At 42.2% G+C, this 15,139-nt stretch overlaps 1 protein-coding gene across 25 annotated transcripts in view; it reads right to left on the bottom strand.

The window, feature by feature from the left end:
- Window positions 1-15,139, bottom strand: part of DTNA (dystrobrevin alpha) — a 221,036-nt gene that overhangs the window by 117,363 nt on the left and 88,534 nt on the right. Inside the window, exon 1 of one of the 25 annotated variants that reach the window (XM_088058817.1) lies at window positions 4,565-4,587. The exons of the other annotated variants lie outside the window; for them this stretch is intronic. The gene's annotated coding sequence lies outside the window, so the exon portion shown is untranslated. Of the gene's footprint in view, window positions 1-4,564; window positions 4,588-15,139 lie in introns of those variants that run through there. 25 annotated transcript variants of the gene reach the window in all.

A 15,139-nucleotide genomic window follows, 5' to 3' on the forward strand; every position in this document is an offset into this window, starting at 1 on the left:
TAACAGACTACCTGCCTAGCAAAAAGAAGGGGAGACTTGCAGTTAGCACTGGTTTTACTCTCCCTCACCCACTCTGACAGCACTTCTTAGGTCACTTATCTTTAATAAACAAGCTCATGACATTTCATCTTTCCATTAGTCATTTTTCTTTTCTGGAAATCATGAAAAACAAAGTAATTAAACCAGTAATTTGTGTCTAACAAAATACATTAATTACATTAGGTGTGTCTGTGTGTGCATTTGTGCATATTCACACACAAAATGTTATAATAAATATATATTATAAAAAGCAGGTATATGACACATGGGCTACTTGAGACAGGCAGGGAGAGAGGTGTCTTGTCATAGATGAATTAGTATAGCCTAAAGTTGATGGAGGAGGTGGTAGAATTACAGAGAAGAGCTTTTCCTTAGCTCAGCATCTGGATAGGAGCCTTAGTCTTTGATGTTCAGACTATCCCAGCACAGGTTTATCAGGTGAAAAATCTGCTGGAAGAAGCTACACTCCCTTTCAGCTCAAAGACCTAACATCTTTAAGAGCCACCAGAGGCCCTGAGCTTCTGTTTAAAGAGCTGATTTTCTTCTTTCATAGGAAGTTAATTCACTACTGAAAATAATCATTTGGTCATTTGCACATATTCCCAAATGCATCTCTAAGTTTTAGGGTCTTTGTGCTATATGCCCATCTTAAAAAGCTTTTCTTTCAGCTGTACCTCTACCACTCCATCAGGATAAAAGAATTTTCTTTTCAGGGTGTCACAGCATTTGGCATTTTTTCCTTAGGAGATCCTACTACTGGAAGCAGGGGGCTGAACAGACTCTTTTGCTCTGCAAAAGAATGAAGAAGTTGTCCATGGTTCACAGCTGCAGAAAACAACATGAAGCAAGGCTGAAAGCAGGGGAGCTCTAGCATCTCATGACTGTTCTGTAGCACAGACTCGTGATCTGTGAGCACTTGGGACTTGGCAATATTGAAAGCAAGCTCCTCAAAGGAAAAATTACAGGAAGTCTGACCACAGACAAATGTGGCTAAATGGCAGCTTTACATCTGTCCTTGAGGCATTAACAGACAAGCCTCCTTTCCTTGCTCAGTGGCTACAGCAGTCCTGTTTTGAATGTGTTTGACTTGTTTCAGCACACACTTAAAGCTGAATAAAGTTGAAACCAGCCCTACAGACATCTGAGATGAACATCCTGATGCCACAAGCTCTTGTGCTCTATGAAGAACTGAATCAAGTTCTCCCAGGATGATTTCACAGCAAGCCTTCATCCAAAGAGAACATTTTCTTTACCACGTGGAATATTTTAAGTGGGTGGACCTTTTGGAAATAACTGTTCTTGAGAGCAGTTCCTGCACGTGAAGAAGACACTCTGGTGCTGCCAATGCTCACTTGGCCCTGGAGATGCTAGCCCTCCCTTTGGAAATGCTTTTGTTCATTTTGATTGAGCCAGATGAACATTTGGATATGGAGCCCAAGCTCCTAGAGTTAGCATCTGCTACTGTAATCATCCATGTATGTATTTATCCCTAGAAAAATATCTCAGCCATCTGATGGCTGAGTGAGGAACTGGCCTGCTCCTACTGGTGCACATATTCCTATATCAATTAGTCGCTGCAAGTTGTTCCATATTGGAATTTTGCCTACGTTACTATTTGCATACAAGGCATATACACATCATATCACATAGCCTTAGGATTTTGTGTCTGTTTTGATTCCTACTGATCAAGAGTCCAGATTTCTTTCTTCTCAGAGGTGGACACAGTCATGTCAGTTCAATGGATTAATTTTTTTCTTAGCAGTCAAGTCAGTTCGGTATTTTTGCTGTTTTTCACAAATCTAAATCTAGTAAAAAGATTATCATATCAATAAATTGTGTGATTTAATCTGTAGGAGTGGGCAGATGAGATCTCCCTTGCAAATCTGTTGACATTATTAATGAGTTACTGTTTTAATGCTGAATAAAATCTGAATTGCAAAACTGTGCAGTAAATTTATCCTCATGGCACAGTAGTGCATTTTAGCAGTCTTCCATGACTTTCTTAGCTGTTTCACGTACAAGAGGCACCCATAAACTAAAGAATTATTGTTTATTTTATTGCACCTTTCAGAGGTTTCACCTAGCAATGAGATTATTTATTTTGAAGGTTTTAGAAAAGATTCAGTGGGGTTAATGAGACAGTAGAAAGTAATAGGAACAAAAGTCCAAGGGGTAAGGTTCATATGTAGTCACAGATCTTACAAAGAATAAAATGTGGTATTTGAAAACACACTGTTCACCAAATTATGACCAGGTTCATAATCTTTGAGAACATTTGTATAGTCTAATATGGTCCTAGAAAACAAACAAACATACAATGGAATACTATTTGGAGAAGAAAACTACCTTTTACTGACAGTTCTCATATTCCTTCTGTTCACAAGGCTTCACTGAGAATGTAATTTTCCATACCCATATTTCCATAATCTCTTACCTTTTTCTAGTCTAGCAAAGATGATTAGCTGGACACTTTTCAATGTTGTTTTGCTGGTTTGGTGTAATAATGAAGACTTTAACTAAGACTCTCACTTCCTTTTCTCCCTTCCTTATGATAAACTATCACATCTGTGATTCCAAATACAAAATGAGAGGGGTAGTACCCAGTAAGAAGGTGCTCAGTTTCCTTTTATCTAGATTTCTTAATTTTTTAATTTCCTGAACAAACTCACTCCTAGTGCATCTCTGTGACAGTCAGTTAGATCATGTGTAAGTGGTACTATGCTATGAATCACTTGCATCCCTGCTGCCTTATACTTTGGGCCACTTGGGATGGGCTGTATTAGAGAAAGAGCTCTTGGGTGTTTGAATCAGATTCCTCATTCACCCAATCAAACAAGGTCCTTAAATCTAGACAGACTAAGCTCCTTTGATTGCTTAAATAATTTGATTTGGACTCCCTTGCTGTGCTCAAAGTGGTGGAATCAGAGCTTCTGACTGTCCTACTTCATTTGAGTTTTCCCTTGTACAGCTAATCTTCCCCTTCAAAGACTTCTACTCTTTCTGAATCCTCATTTTCAAGAATCCCCCCTCAACTTCTTGCACACCTGTCTCATTCAGGGATCAGGGATCATTACTGGACTGCACATTTATATAGTCTTTTATTTCACAAATTCTATCCTGTGAGCTGAGAGACAGAGTGGCTGCTTCTTTCTTCAACAGTGTCACTTCATTACAGCCAGAGGAGCCTCGCTCAAACCTGAGCCGTGACCGTGCAGTCCCCACAGTGCTGCACAAAGCACACTTGCTCAGTGCTGTGGAAAAGCTGTCCACCACTCAGACTTGGCTCAGTTATACCCTAACTCAGACTGTCCCCTCTTGCCACTAGAAGGGGTGAGTGAGGGGAAGACTTGGCCTTCACACCATCCCTCAGTTTCCACAGTCTGCCAACAGCAGCAATGAGTCCTCTGAACAACTGAAGAGGTTGCTTGGAATCTTTTACTTAGGGCAGTGGAGGAAGACGGCACATTTCAGCACCCTTGATATGTTGTACAATGTTCAAGAGGTGGTAGGTCCTAAGAAAGAAATATGTTCTAAGTTGTAGATAACAGGAAACATTCAAAATGTTGGAAACCCTTCATGGGAAGCAGGAAAAGTACTAAATCATCTAACTTGATTTTCAGGAAGCATCTCCATCTTCTCCACTACCGTTTTGGTCCCTCAGTTTTTCCCCCCTCTAAAGTATTATTGTCTTCCTCCACCTAATGGATGCCACTTGAAAGCCTGTCACATTTAACCTAGTGATGGGTAAAAGAAAAAAAAAAAAAAAAAAAAAAGGTGCGTAAGGAACATGGGGGAGTAAGTAGCTTTTTGAGTTTGACATGGGATTGAATAAACATTTAAGTTCAAGGCTGACATTAATTATTTCTCTTTACCTCTCTGTATGAATGGTTAACAGGGTAAAAACCACAATAACCTGTGGCACTGTTTTTACTTTCATGTCCCCTTACAGGTGCACTGAAGTTTGTTTAACTGCATTAACAACACTGCAAGACTTAAGGAGGCAGCATAAAACTTGAAGGAGTAAATGACATGAAAATTCATTTCCAAGAAGAGTCAGGCAACCTGATGAAGCAGACTGGGAGGGAGAGAGGAAGAAATGTTAAGAAATACTAAAGAGAGCAGATCATTAAAAAGAACTGATAATAAAAATCACTAAGTAGATAATGCCCTGAATTCTGACTGACAACAGAAATGTTCTGAACCGCTGTGCAGACAGTAACAAAACCAAAACTTGTTCAATATCTTCAAGTGAAACCGAAAAAAACACAAAACCCTACATATACTTTTTGCATTGATTTTAGGACAATCACCTCCTAATCTGTAGGACTGGTCTCTCTGCACTAGAAGTGTCTCTTTAACAGTTCCAACCCTTGTCAATGTTTTCACATTGTCAGAATTAGCAAAGCAGCTTTAAAAAAAGAAAAAAAACAACACTTGGAAAAGCTAAGAGAAAAGTCTCTGGGAAGTTGAGCTGCCACACGAGGAGGGTTAACATCTCAGGTTAATCAATGCAGCTGTACCTTACCTGGTTCTGCAGTTTAACACCTCCACATGCCTCTACCTTCCTCTGTGCACATGTGCTGGGATCTGGAGCATTTGACCTTCCCCAGCTCTCCAGCAGAAACTCCAGTGCAACCTTTACCTTCAGCAAGGAGCTGTGTTCCTTTTCCCCCTCGTGTTCTGCGCAGAGCAATCTAATACACCTCATCATGTGGTGTGTTGCTATAGCAGCAATGAATCCAGCTGCCGCAACACAAAAGACTGACAAAAAGTTGGGTTTTTTTCCTGTCCACCCACCCGATAAAAGTCAGGGTTGTTTTCTTGTGCAGCAAATCTAACCCAGATAGGCTCATGTCACCTATGAGAGCTAAGTAATGGCAAAGTCTAAAAAGAGAGACACAATTAAACTATAGGTTTTGCTTTGGGGGACAACTTGGGGTTTATTTTTAAGAAAACAAATGAGTCAGTAGTACGAAATCAACACCCCTTAAGCAGATAATCATTATTTTTTCTGCTCCTGCCATTCACTGGTTTAAAAATTTAGGTCCTTATCTCCACAGGAACTGAAATCACAAAATCATGCTCAGCAGTCAGAAATTCACTGGTAATACAGGTAATACAAATACAGAGCCAGTACAGGTGACGAACACCAGATTTACACCTTCAGAAACAAAACAACCATGCACTTCCACTATTGTGGTCTGGAAAACAACTTTAACAAAATTTTTTGCCTGTGGAAACAGAAATTAATTTATCTGGAAAATGCTAAATAATCATTATTAATACTGCCTCATTAGATTAAGATGAGGACTAACCATGGCAGAACCTTTTGAGTTAAACATTGATGCTTTACAGCTTCAAATGTTTTCTTGCACTACTGAGACACCTTAGTAATACCATTTAAAGTTTGCCTTGGGAAGTGTACTAGAATACATGAATTACCACACTGAGGTCCCAGTCTTGTAACTGAGTCTTGGAGGACAAATTCTTCCTGGAAAGCAGGGCCATATTCTTCCTCCAGCAGTTTCAGCAAAGGATAGAAGATGTAATGTAGCCAAGCCTTTCATCTGCAGAAAGCTTCTGGAAGAGCATGGACTGAAGTGGCAGCAAGCTGATACCTGCCATATGAACTGGGTCTTGTTTTTCTGAAGTGGTCCTAATGAGGTTTTCCCAGGAACCTGCCTTCCCCAAAACATGCTAGGCATTTTGACTAGGACTAACTGCTTCTCATTTTCAGGATTAAAAGCCTGTTCAAGGTGTGAAAGATACTATTGAGCCAGAATGTAGTCCAGCAACTACATGATCAAAAAGCTAACTTCTCTGTTTAGTTTTCTATTCATCTGAATGTAATGGAAGATCTAAAAAAACAGCTACAGATATTTATCATGGACCTCAACCCACTCTGTTAGAGAGTCCAAAATAAAAATAAAATCTTAATTACTAATTCATTCTATTTTACTGCTTTATAAGTACAGTCAAACTCTATCCAAGTTAATTCATAGTATTTTTACCCTGTTTTCATACAAGACTTGCCAAAGCTGTTTGTGGAATCTGCATCTTGTTGCATCTGTCAGCAAAAGCTGGCTTTGGAGTTCACAGATCTCCAGTTTTGAAGATGCTCAAAGTAGCAGCTGTTCTAAGAGACCTCTGAAGATGGAAAACAGCAATGCAGGCTCCTGGAACAGTCACCTTACTTTGCCTTGAAATAGGTATTTACCTATTGATTCACATTTAAAATTCTGTCTGGCACTCTGGATACAGGGTCAAAACATATGGTGCAAGAGGATTCTCCTCACAGTAATTTCTACAGTTACTTAATGCCAACATCTTTTTAATACACAATGAATTTTCTTCCTCTGATGTTGATGATCAGAACAGATAGGCCATAAAGCACATCCTGAAGTTGTACAATGTGTTTGAGTTTCAAATGCTACATAGTTGTTTGCAACTCTGTGTTAAGTACTTTACCCACAAACAATTGCGAAAAAGCCCCAAATGCTGAAAGGCAAGCAAACGTTCCATGCATATCTGTAAATATTACAGTCTGTCTTGAGTACTGTTAGGGGCTCAGATTCTGCATAGATGCAAAAAAGTGAAAAAGAAAACCTACTGAGGGAATCTAATGGACTATTTAACAACATCACCTGTTAGAAAAGAAATGAACACAGGCTTCTGAAGAGCAATATCCCTGACTTTGAACCAACAAATGATCCAGGTCAGGTAGCTGCAGGCTAGAGCCCCAGCAGAAGTCCCCCCCCAGAGGGCTTTCCCGCTCAACAGGACTTGCAGTCGTACAGCACCTGCTCACTATTTATAGCAGGGCTGACAACAGATAGATTAGCAGAGCCATAATTTCAATAATTCATGTCTGCTCGGATGTCCCAAGGCCAAAAGCAGCTTCCCGTGTCACTCATGATTTCACGCTTTCACAGTCTTTATCTTTCCTGCTGTGTTCTCCCCAAACCCAGCTCTCCTTCATCCCATGGATTTGTAAAAAAACTTCAGGGGACCTGCAGCAAAATCCAGACAGTTTTAGAAATTGTGCCTGTCAGTAATGGAAGACAGCCCTGAACTCTTCAGGTTTTGTTTTTGTTTTTTTTTAACACAGGTAGGCACTTGGAATGTGCTAAGAAAGGTGGAAACCAGCTTCCAGATGGCAGTTACTTTTGTACGGAAAGGGCTGGGCAGGGCTTGAAGCATCATTGCGTGCTTATTGTTCTGGAACAGTCAGTTAATAACTACCTGGGAAATGCAACAGGAGAAGGGGCCAATGTCAAATGTACTCAGAGGAAGGTTACTCTGCCTTTCTTTAAATGCCTGTTGGTCAGGGGCTACCTGACATGACAATCAAGCACATGTGCACTTCTAAGATTAATGGCTATTTTCCCATCAAAATATTTTCTCATAAGCAATTTTACTGAACCTTCTAGAGGGCTCTGTTCATATTACCTTAGCATAACTGATCCTTTCCCACAATACTTGAGCCATACAAAATAAAGGTAAAGCCTGGCTCCTGCAAGTGCTGACTCCCTCTGGATGAACTCAGCCTGCAGCAGCTGCCCAGACTTAACTTTACCTTTAAAAGGCAGTGTGAGCACAAGGGATGGAGTAATGGCACTGCTCCAGCACTTCCAAAGCCAAGCAGGAAATGGCACAGGGAATCATATCTTGCTGCCCCACTTGCCTGACAGACAGCATGACTTCCTTCACAGCACCCCTGCCCAGGCACCAGACAAGCTGCTTGGGTCCACAGGCAGAAAAGGCTGCCCTAGTGCTGCCCAAAGGGCTGAAAGTTGGGCTGCAAACCCAGGAGATGGCGAGATACTGAAAAACAACCTGTGGTTGGGTCTGTTTGCTGCCAGATTCTGAGCCAGACATGATTAGAGTTTTAGGCTTCCTTTATACAGAGACCAATGCCCATTTCTTTCCTCATTTCATTGCCTTCACAAGGAGGCAGGACCATTAAGTCCCATCGATCCAAGATGCATCCTGGCTGAGCCAGCCTCTGTGTCTCAGCAGAACTGCTGGGCACAGCACAAGGGCACCCAGTTGGCTCCTGAGAGTCGTGAACAAGATGCTGTGCCAGCTCTGGCTCACAGCCTGCCATGCTGGATGCAGGCAAATCTCACATTCAGCTGGACATCACCACCAGGTGCTCCTCGGGGATCTGGGTCCTGAAAGCCCCAACAGCATGGATCCAGCATGGCTTTGCAGAGCCTCCAAGCCTCAAGCAAGGGACTGCATGGGAGGGCAGGGGCAGCCAGAGGGCACGGCTGTGGCTGCACCAGTGCTAACAAACCCATCTGGGCTCAAGCTGACCTGGATGCCCTTCTCATATTAAAATGCCTCAGGCCAGAGTGGTGGAAATACAGCACAGAATCCTCTCTGTGGCTGAACCGCTTCACAACACTGCAACTATTTTGTTCCAGCACTGCTGGGAAGGTGGAGAGAGGAGACATGAGAGAGCAGCCTTGGATTGGCACGGGAGAGACCTTGCACTGAAGGCAGGCAGAGTTTGTGTTATGAACCTGGGCCCTTATCTCGCAATAGCTGAAAAAAGTTGTGACAACTGAAGTCTTTACAGCTCCTCCTTCCCCCTATTCCCTTCTCCCTGAGGATCCAACTCTCTGGTAACTGGCAGTGCATGCCACTGGCAGCCAAACAAACACTCAAGCCTTATGGTGCAAGAACCCACAGTGTCCCAAAAAACTATTTCGATTATTTGATGAGTGGGATTTCTTGCACAGTGTGTGCCTCTGGTTGAGATTAAACTCAGAATGCAAAATAAAGCACTTTAAGCAAAATAGGTCAGAATGAACAAAAACTCTTTGAAGCCTGGGCTCAGCGTCACTTTTTTTTTGCCTACCAGCAATGGATCCCTGGGGTGGCTGGGAAGACAGGTGTGCCACCCAGGTACGCTGCCACACCAAGCCAAACGAGGAACCCTACCTTGGCAGAGGGCAAGCGCAGCAACCTTGCCTGCACACACCTCCATGGATGCCTGCAAGAAACCTGCCAGCTTCTCAGCTGGCTCCTACAGGACTGCTGAACAACTGGGAAAATCCAGATACATGGGCAAGGGAAAAGTAAATGAGAGGAAGTAAGCAAGCAAGCAAGGAGCATATACATAATTTCCAGCCTATTTTTCATCATTCCTACCAAGAGTGCCTGTGAGCAGCCTAGGAACTGGAAGGTTTGACCTCTGCTCCCCATGCTGCTACAAACAGCATATTAGTTCCAACACAGGACTGGTCTGTGCAATCCCCTTGTTAACTGCTGGTGGGCCACTCGGAATTTTTGCTCACTATTCTGAATTATTTCTGTAATTCTCCTTCATGGGGAGAACTCACCACAAAACATTGTCAAATATTTGCCATCCGTGTCAAGACTTTGTCACTCAGGCTTTGCATTTTTTCTCTCTCTTTCAGGTGCTTGACATGCTCCTTGTCTTGTCCAGCTGTCCTTCCAGTGAATGGTTACTATGGCACTGAATACAAGGCCAGTGATGCCGTATGAAGCAGCACTGTAACACTGGGGAGAACAAATGTTTGAAGACTGGACTACAACTCTACAGCAGAGCAACAGCTCAAGCACTTCCAAAGCAACAGAGCAAACATGCAAACACAAGGGGCCAGGGAACAGTTTGATAAAACAGCTTTTTTCTAATGGTTCTCAAAAGGATACGTTTAAAAAAAGTGTCCACAAAGAAACTGGCAATTAGGTTCCCTACCACCACGGTTGCTTCCACACTCCTGCAGAGATGGTTTGATATGAAACACATTTCTTCATTTATATTTTAAAATATTTCTGCAAGGTCAAGAGCTCAAACTGCCTCAAAAACCATCGGGACTAAATCAGCCCAGCCACTGGCCTCTGCCCACTCACCCAAAAGCAATGGGGCTGCTGCTGGTCCTGCCCAGACCTCCTGCTCTCTCATCCCCCACCACTGACCACCCATCAGCACCTCAGGCCAGCGCCCAAGCAGCTTAGGTGCGAAGTGTGTGCTGGAGGCACACATGCTGCAATTGGCATGCAGTCATGGCCCAACACAGATGCCCTTTTTTTTGCACTGGACAGACACTTTTAAAAGAGTGCAAGGTCTCTTTCAGCAGTTTGATGATAAATCACCTTTAAGACATAAACAGACGTAAGCAATGGACGAGGTGAAGGCAGCAGACAGTCTGAATTTGCATATATTCTATTTTAAGCATCTAACATGAATGACCTGAATTGCTCATGCAGAGACGCCTGCCTCTCTACAATGAAGTTACTGGGAAGTGCTGCTCCTAACGCTGTCGTCTGAAATACATCCAAGTTGGATGCTTAAAGCAGATGGTATCAGTACATCTCCTAAGGTACTGCTCTAAGTAGACAAAGCCTAACCTCTTTTAAAATAAGCAAAATAAATTACAGGAGTGCAGACTAAAATCCAGGCAATCCAGGGGCAGTAGGGACCTTTTGGAAAATCTCCTTATGCCAGAGTGGCTAGAGCTGCTGAGAGAATAGCGAAGAGGGCTTCTGCCTGAGGCTCTAAGTCACTTCACACATTTAATTGCCTTTACCTCACCTAAACAGCCCAAACTGAAGATAGTCAACCCAGTACATAAAAACAAACCTTGTGGGCAAAATGGAGATCAGCCAAGGAGGTGGGTGGAAGTCAGGAAGTGCCACCCTTCCCTCTGAGTCGGTGCTGGTGCCAGGGGTGGATGGTGAGTAACAGTGGATGTTCTCAGAACCAGGGCTTTTAGACAAGGAGCTGAGCAATATTTCTGATCACCTACCATTATGAGTCATACAGTTCTTCTCCATAATACTCTGCCCTGCAGTACTGGCCAGATTATGTTATCAGTAGATAATTTTGATTGCCAAAGTTTCCTCAGCAGTTTCAGTCAGACACAGCAGTCTTCCTTCTGATCCTAGATCCAGGTTCCTCTGATAGGAATGGGTATTAAGATTCCTGTAAATACAAAGCTTTATACAGTCTCCCAGAACATTTAATCCCTATGATTATTAGAGATATATTTACATACTGTCATTATCAAATTTTCTGTGATTTTGTTAAGTTTGAGGTTTATTTTTTTTCCCACATCTGTCACAAAATATAAAAATTCTGCCTTGTAAGAGATCTAAGGATTTCCTTTTTTCAGCTTAGCATAAACTATACATGGTGATGTTTGCCTCTCTAGATATGTGGTAGGAATCCTGTTAGAATTTACGTATGCCTCGCTAGACACTTATTCCATGCTTTAATTAACCCTAGGATTTGAGTCTTTCATGAGGAAATTATCACGTAGGGCCACTGTTGTGTGATTCAACCACTCAGCCAGAGGGAGACAAGGATATTTTATTTTCAAAATTACAAAGGATACGCCAACAACCTTTTAAGTACAGTTGTTCACTGGCAGTTATAGCACCATGATAAAACCAAAGTCACTGAAGATAGCACCATGACATTAGCAGTTGAAAAGCTAAAATGGATATCCATGTCTAGCCTCTTTTGTTTTACCTAGTTTAAGGGTATCAAGGGAACTGTGCCATATATATCTGACAGACTGCGTTTAGAACCAAAACCTGGCATTTTATGTTTACAACTTGGCACATACTATGAGGGAAACTGATGTGCAGCACTCATCTGGTTCCTCCTCTGTGATAAACATTAGGCTGCCACAAATTTCAGAAGTTTTTCATCTCTATTTGAGAGTAATCCTGTGCTCTGGCAGGTAGAGTGGGACTGAAGCAAAGAGGCCACCAGCTAAATGAGACCTCAGGACCACCCCTGATCTTGCCTGCCAGTCCCAGGCCCCAGGGACAGAAGCAACAGCACCCATCTCTGTGGGCCTCCCGCTGCTAACTCAGGGCCAGTTGACTGTGTGCTTAGGAGGGGTTTAGGCCACCTGAAACACCAGTGAACAGATAATGCACACTTCACCATGTGAAGCTTTCCTCCTCAGCCACAAATGCCAGAAACCTTATTTCAAAGAAAATAAAAAAATCCATACATTCTCATCCATATGCTACTGGGAGCTGACTGCCTCTCTGAAGCTGAACCTGGCTACAGGTCAGGTCTGCAGGTTTCCAGAAGACAGGGGAAGAACCAGACTCAGCTGATAGGTGAAGTAAACGGTGTCCAACACCATGGCAATGAGAACACATTCCTATCTATCTGCTTTCATACATGTCTTCTCAAGCTTGCTGCTGTGTTCCTGTGCTGCTAGGCAGCAGGAGCATTCTTGCTGTGGGGCTGCAACAGCATGCCTCCCTCAATGCTATGAAAGTTATTTTGCCCTCAAGCAACAGAATACCGAACACAATTTTGTTTGAAAAGGCTTCTCACTAAAAAAAGAACCATAGTATTTAAAATGAACAGCCCTTAAAAGATACAGTCAACTTTTTAAAAATAATCACATCTTCAACTTTCAAATATGCTATTATTACACAGTATGTAAAATGACTTAAAATAAAAAAATCTGTAAGTATATTTTTGTTTCCTTTTGTTTGCTTTATAGTTTGAACAGCATTTTGTATTTCTATTTGTCCAGGTTTTTAATATAAAAGCAGAGGAAAGTAGTAACAGAATAAAAGTAACAGACAAGAGATTAAGGGAAATGCATTGAGCTAGAACTATTTTCAACTCTTACTTTAGTATTTGATTATACTTCATGGCACTCATTTGCAATTTGGAGGAAGGCAAAAAGTAGGATTTTGCTGCAATTTTACATATTGCTTTATTATCTTACCCCCATGTTTTTACTTCTAGTACTTTGCCAATAGCCATCTTTTGTTCTTTTTAGCTACTTGCCTAAATAAGTCTGGGAGATCAGCAGGAAGCAGCAATGTGCTTGAGATACTATTACTTCCTCACTGCTCTTAACTGCATTTCCCTGTAAGTGAGAGGAGCTCCAGAATTCTGGAAAGGATCCAAAACCACATTCATGCACTGACTTTAAGAGAAACACAGATTCAACGCTGCCTTACCTGGTCCACCACCTTGCTGTTTGTGCTGGCCCAAGGGAGTCCCGACCCACATCACGGACAAACCAAGCACAAGGTAAGGCTGTGCATTTAAGCCTAAATCCTCTGCTGTTTCATCCATCATATTTTGCAAAGCACATCTCCATTACCTGGTTGACTTCAAGCAGGCAATTCAGATGTAAACTGTCTCTTTGAAGGCCCTGTGTTTTATCTAACAGAGACAGTATTTCTGAACAGACTCACTGCTGGAAGTCACTATGCTCCCATGCAGCCAAAGCAAAAGTGAGGCTCACAGGATCTGCTGAAACTTAGCTGGCTCCTGCACACCTGCTCTGCTGTGTGGAAGAAACTCTGCTCTTGAATTCAGCAAATCCAACTAAGCATGTTCCTAAGCCTTTGGAGGACTGGAAACCAATAAATCTTGCTCTGAGAGAGATGCAACTGTTTGAAATAAAAACAACTCTTGATTTTCATTCATGAGTTTATTAGCATTTTTTTTTAATTCATGTACTGGGATGTAGTGGTTTCCCTCTCCCTGACTCTCTTTGAATGCATGTTAATGTGTCTTCTTTTTAATTTAGCATAAGCAAAAATGGACATATTCAGGAAATCTATTACTACACAGAAAGAAATGGTGTGAACTAAATAGGGCACCATCAACAATTACAGTAATGTGTAGGTATAACTGTGTCTGTCTGCTATTAGCATGGAAGGGAAGTGCAAGGAACAGAACTGTGATGAATGTAAAAGCCTTCCTAGAGAAATCTTCGAGGAAAATGTGATTATAAACAACAGGTAAACCACTGTGCAGGTTTTTGCAAGACTTTTACCAAGGCAAGCCTGACTTTCCTGCTGGGAGTATGGTGAAGTACAGTTTATGGAGAACAAAAGGAAAGGTGCAAGAAGACAATTAAATAAACTTGACCATCATGTTTCAGTGAACTCATTGTGCAGTACATGAAATACTCTCCATTGTCCAGCTGAGGGCACTGCAATGGGACATCTTGCTACTTTCATCTGGCCATAGAATACACATGCCAGTGACCAAAGAGCTCTAAGTGCAAGTTGGGAGCTCACTCAGAATCCACACTGACTTTCACTTTTGACTCATTTAAGTGTGAAATGTGCAGGAAACCAAAGAGCATTCTGGCTAAAATTAGTCAGGTTGGATGCCTGCCATCAACTCAGGTGGTTGAACAGGGTTCCGGCTTCAACTGCAACCAGTTAGCTGCAATCCAGCCATGAAGCCTGAAACAAATTTCGCAATTACTGTAACAACCCTGTTCCCAAATCTCAACTGAGGAAGTGGTTTCCACCCATATCTGGTCAGCTCATCTGTAAGACCCTTTCCTGCGTCCACCCTCTTTTTCCCTGTGCGTGGCTCTGCAGGGTAGAGGGTCTGCAGAAAGACTGGGAGAAGCTGTGGGCAGCTACCCCCTTAACAGTGTGTGTAAAGACTCAACCACAGCCAACAGCAGCTTGAAAATACAGGGAGACAAGATGGTGAGAGAGAACAGGAACTGAAGCAGCCAGGACAGGCATCACTCCTGAGCTGGCTTGCTGGGGAATCCATCTGGGATTGTTGGACAGAGGCTGTGGGTAGCACGACTACTGCTGAAGCCAGTTGTCTCGTTTGCCTTCTCCTGACATTTATCCAACTGATTTCCCTTGAAAACATTCCATACAGAGTTTTGCCATAAAGCATTCTGGCAAAAAGTCCATAAAGAGTTAATACTTTCGGTTTCCAGCTCTGGCAGGCTGGATTCATTTCCTACTTACATTCAAATGAAAATCTTCTCCCTGCGCTTTTCCTAAAGAAGAGAAGTTCCCATTCCATTTGAGTAGATAAGCAGCCTTTTGCTCTAGAGAGGCCAATGTGGGAAAGCAAAGGAAAGATGTTGATTAAAAAAGAGGCAGAACAGTCCCTGCCTTCCTGAGAAGACCTACACGATTCTTAAAACACCACCCTAAAACAGCCTGGAGGTTCACACTGGAAAAGTGATGCTTAAGATTGGGTTCCTGATAATTTAAAAATAGAGCAACAACCCAAACTGCATTCATAGTAAGTAAAACAGTAGTTTAAACCAATTTTCACTGAATAAGGAAATTTCTTAATTTTACTTGAAGA

Source organism: Pseudopodoces humilis, chromosome 1, assembly GCF_049639895.1.
Source record: "Pseudopodoces humilis isolate 2021_Gansu_Grassland_sample_001 chromosome 1, ASM4963989v1, whole genome shotgun sequence".
Lineage (NCBI taxonomy): Eukaryota > Metazoa > Chordata > Aves > Passeriformes > Paridae > Pseudopodoces > Pseudopodoces humilis.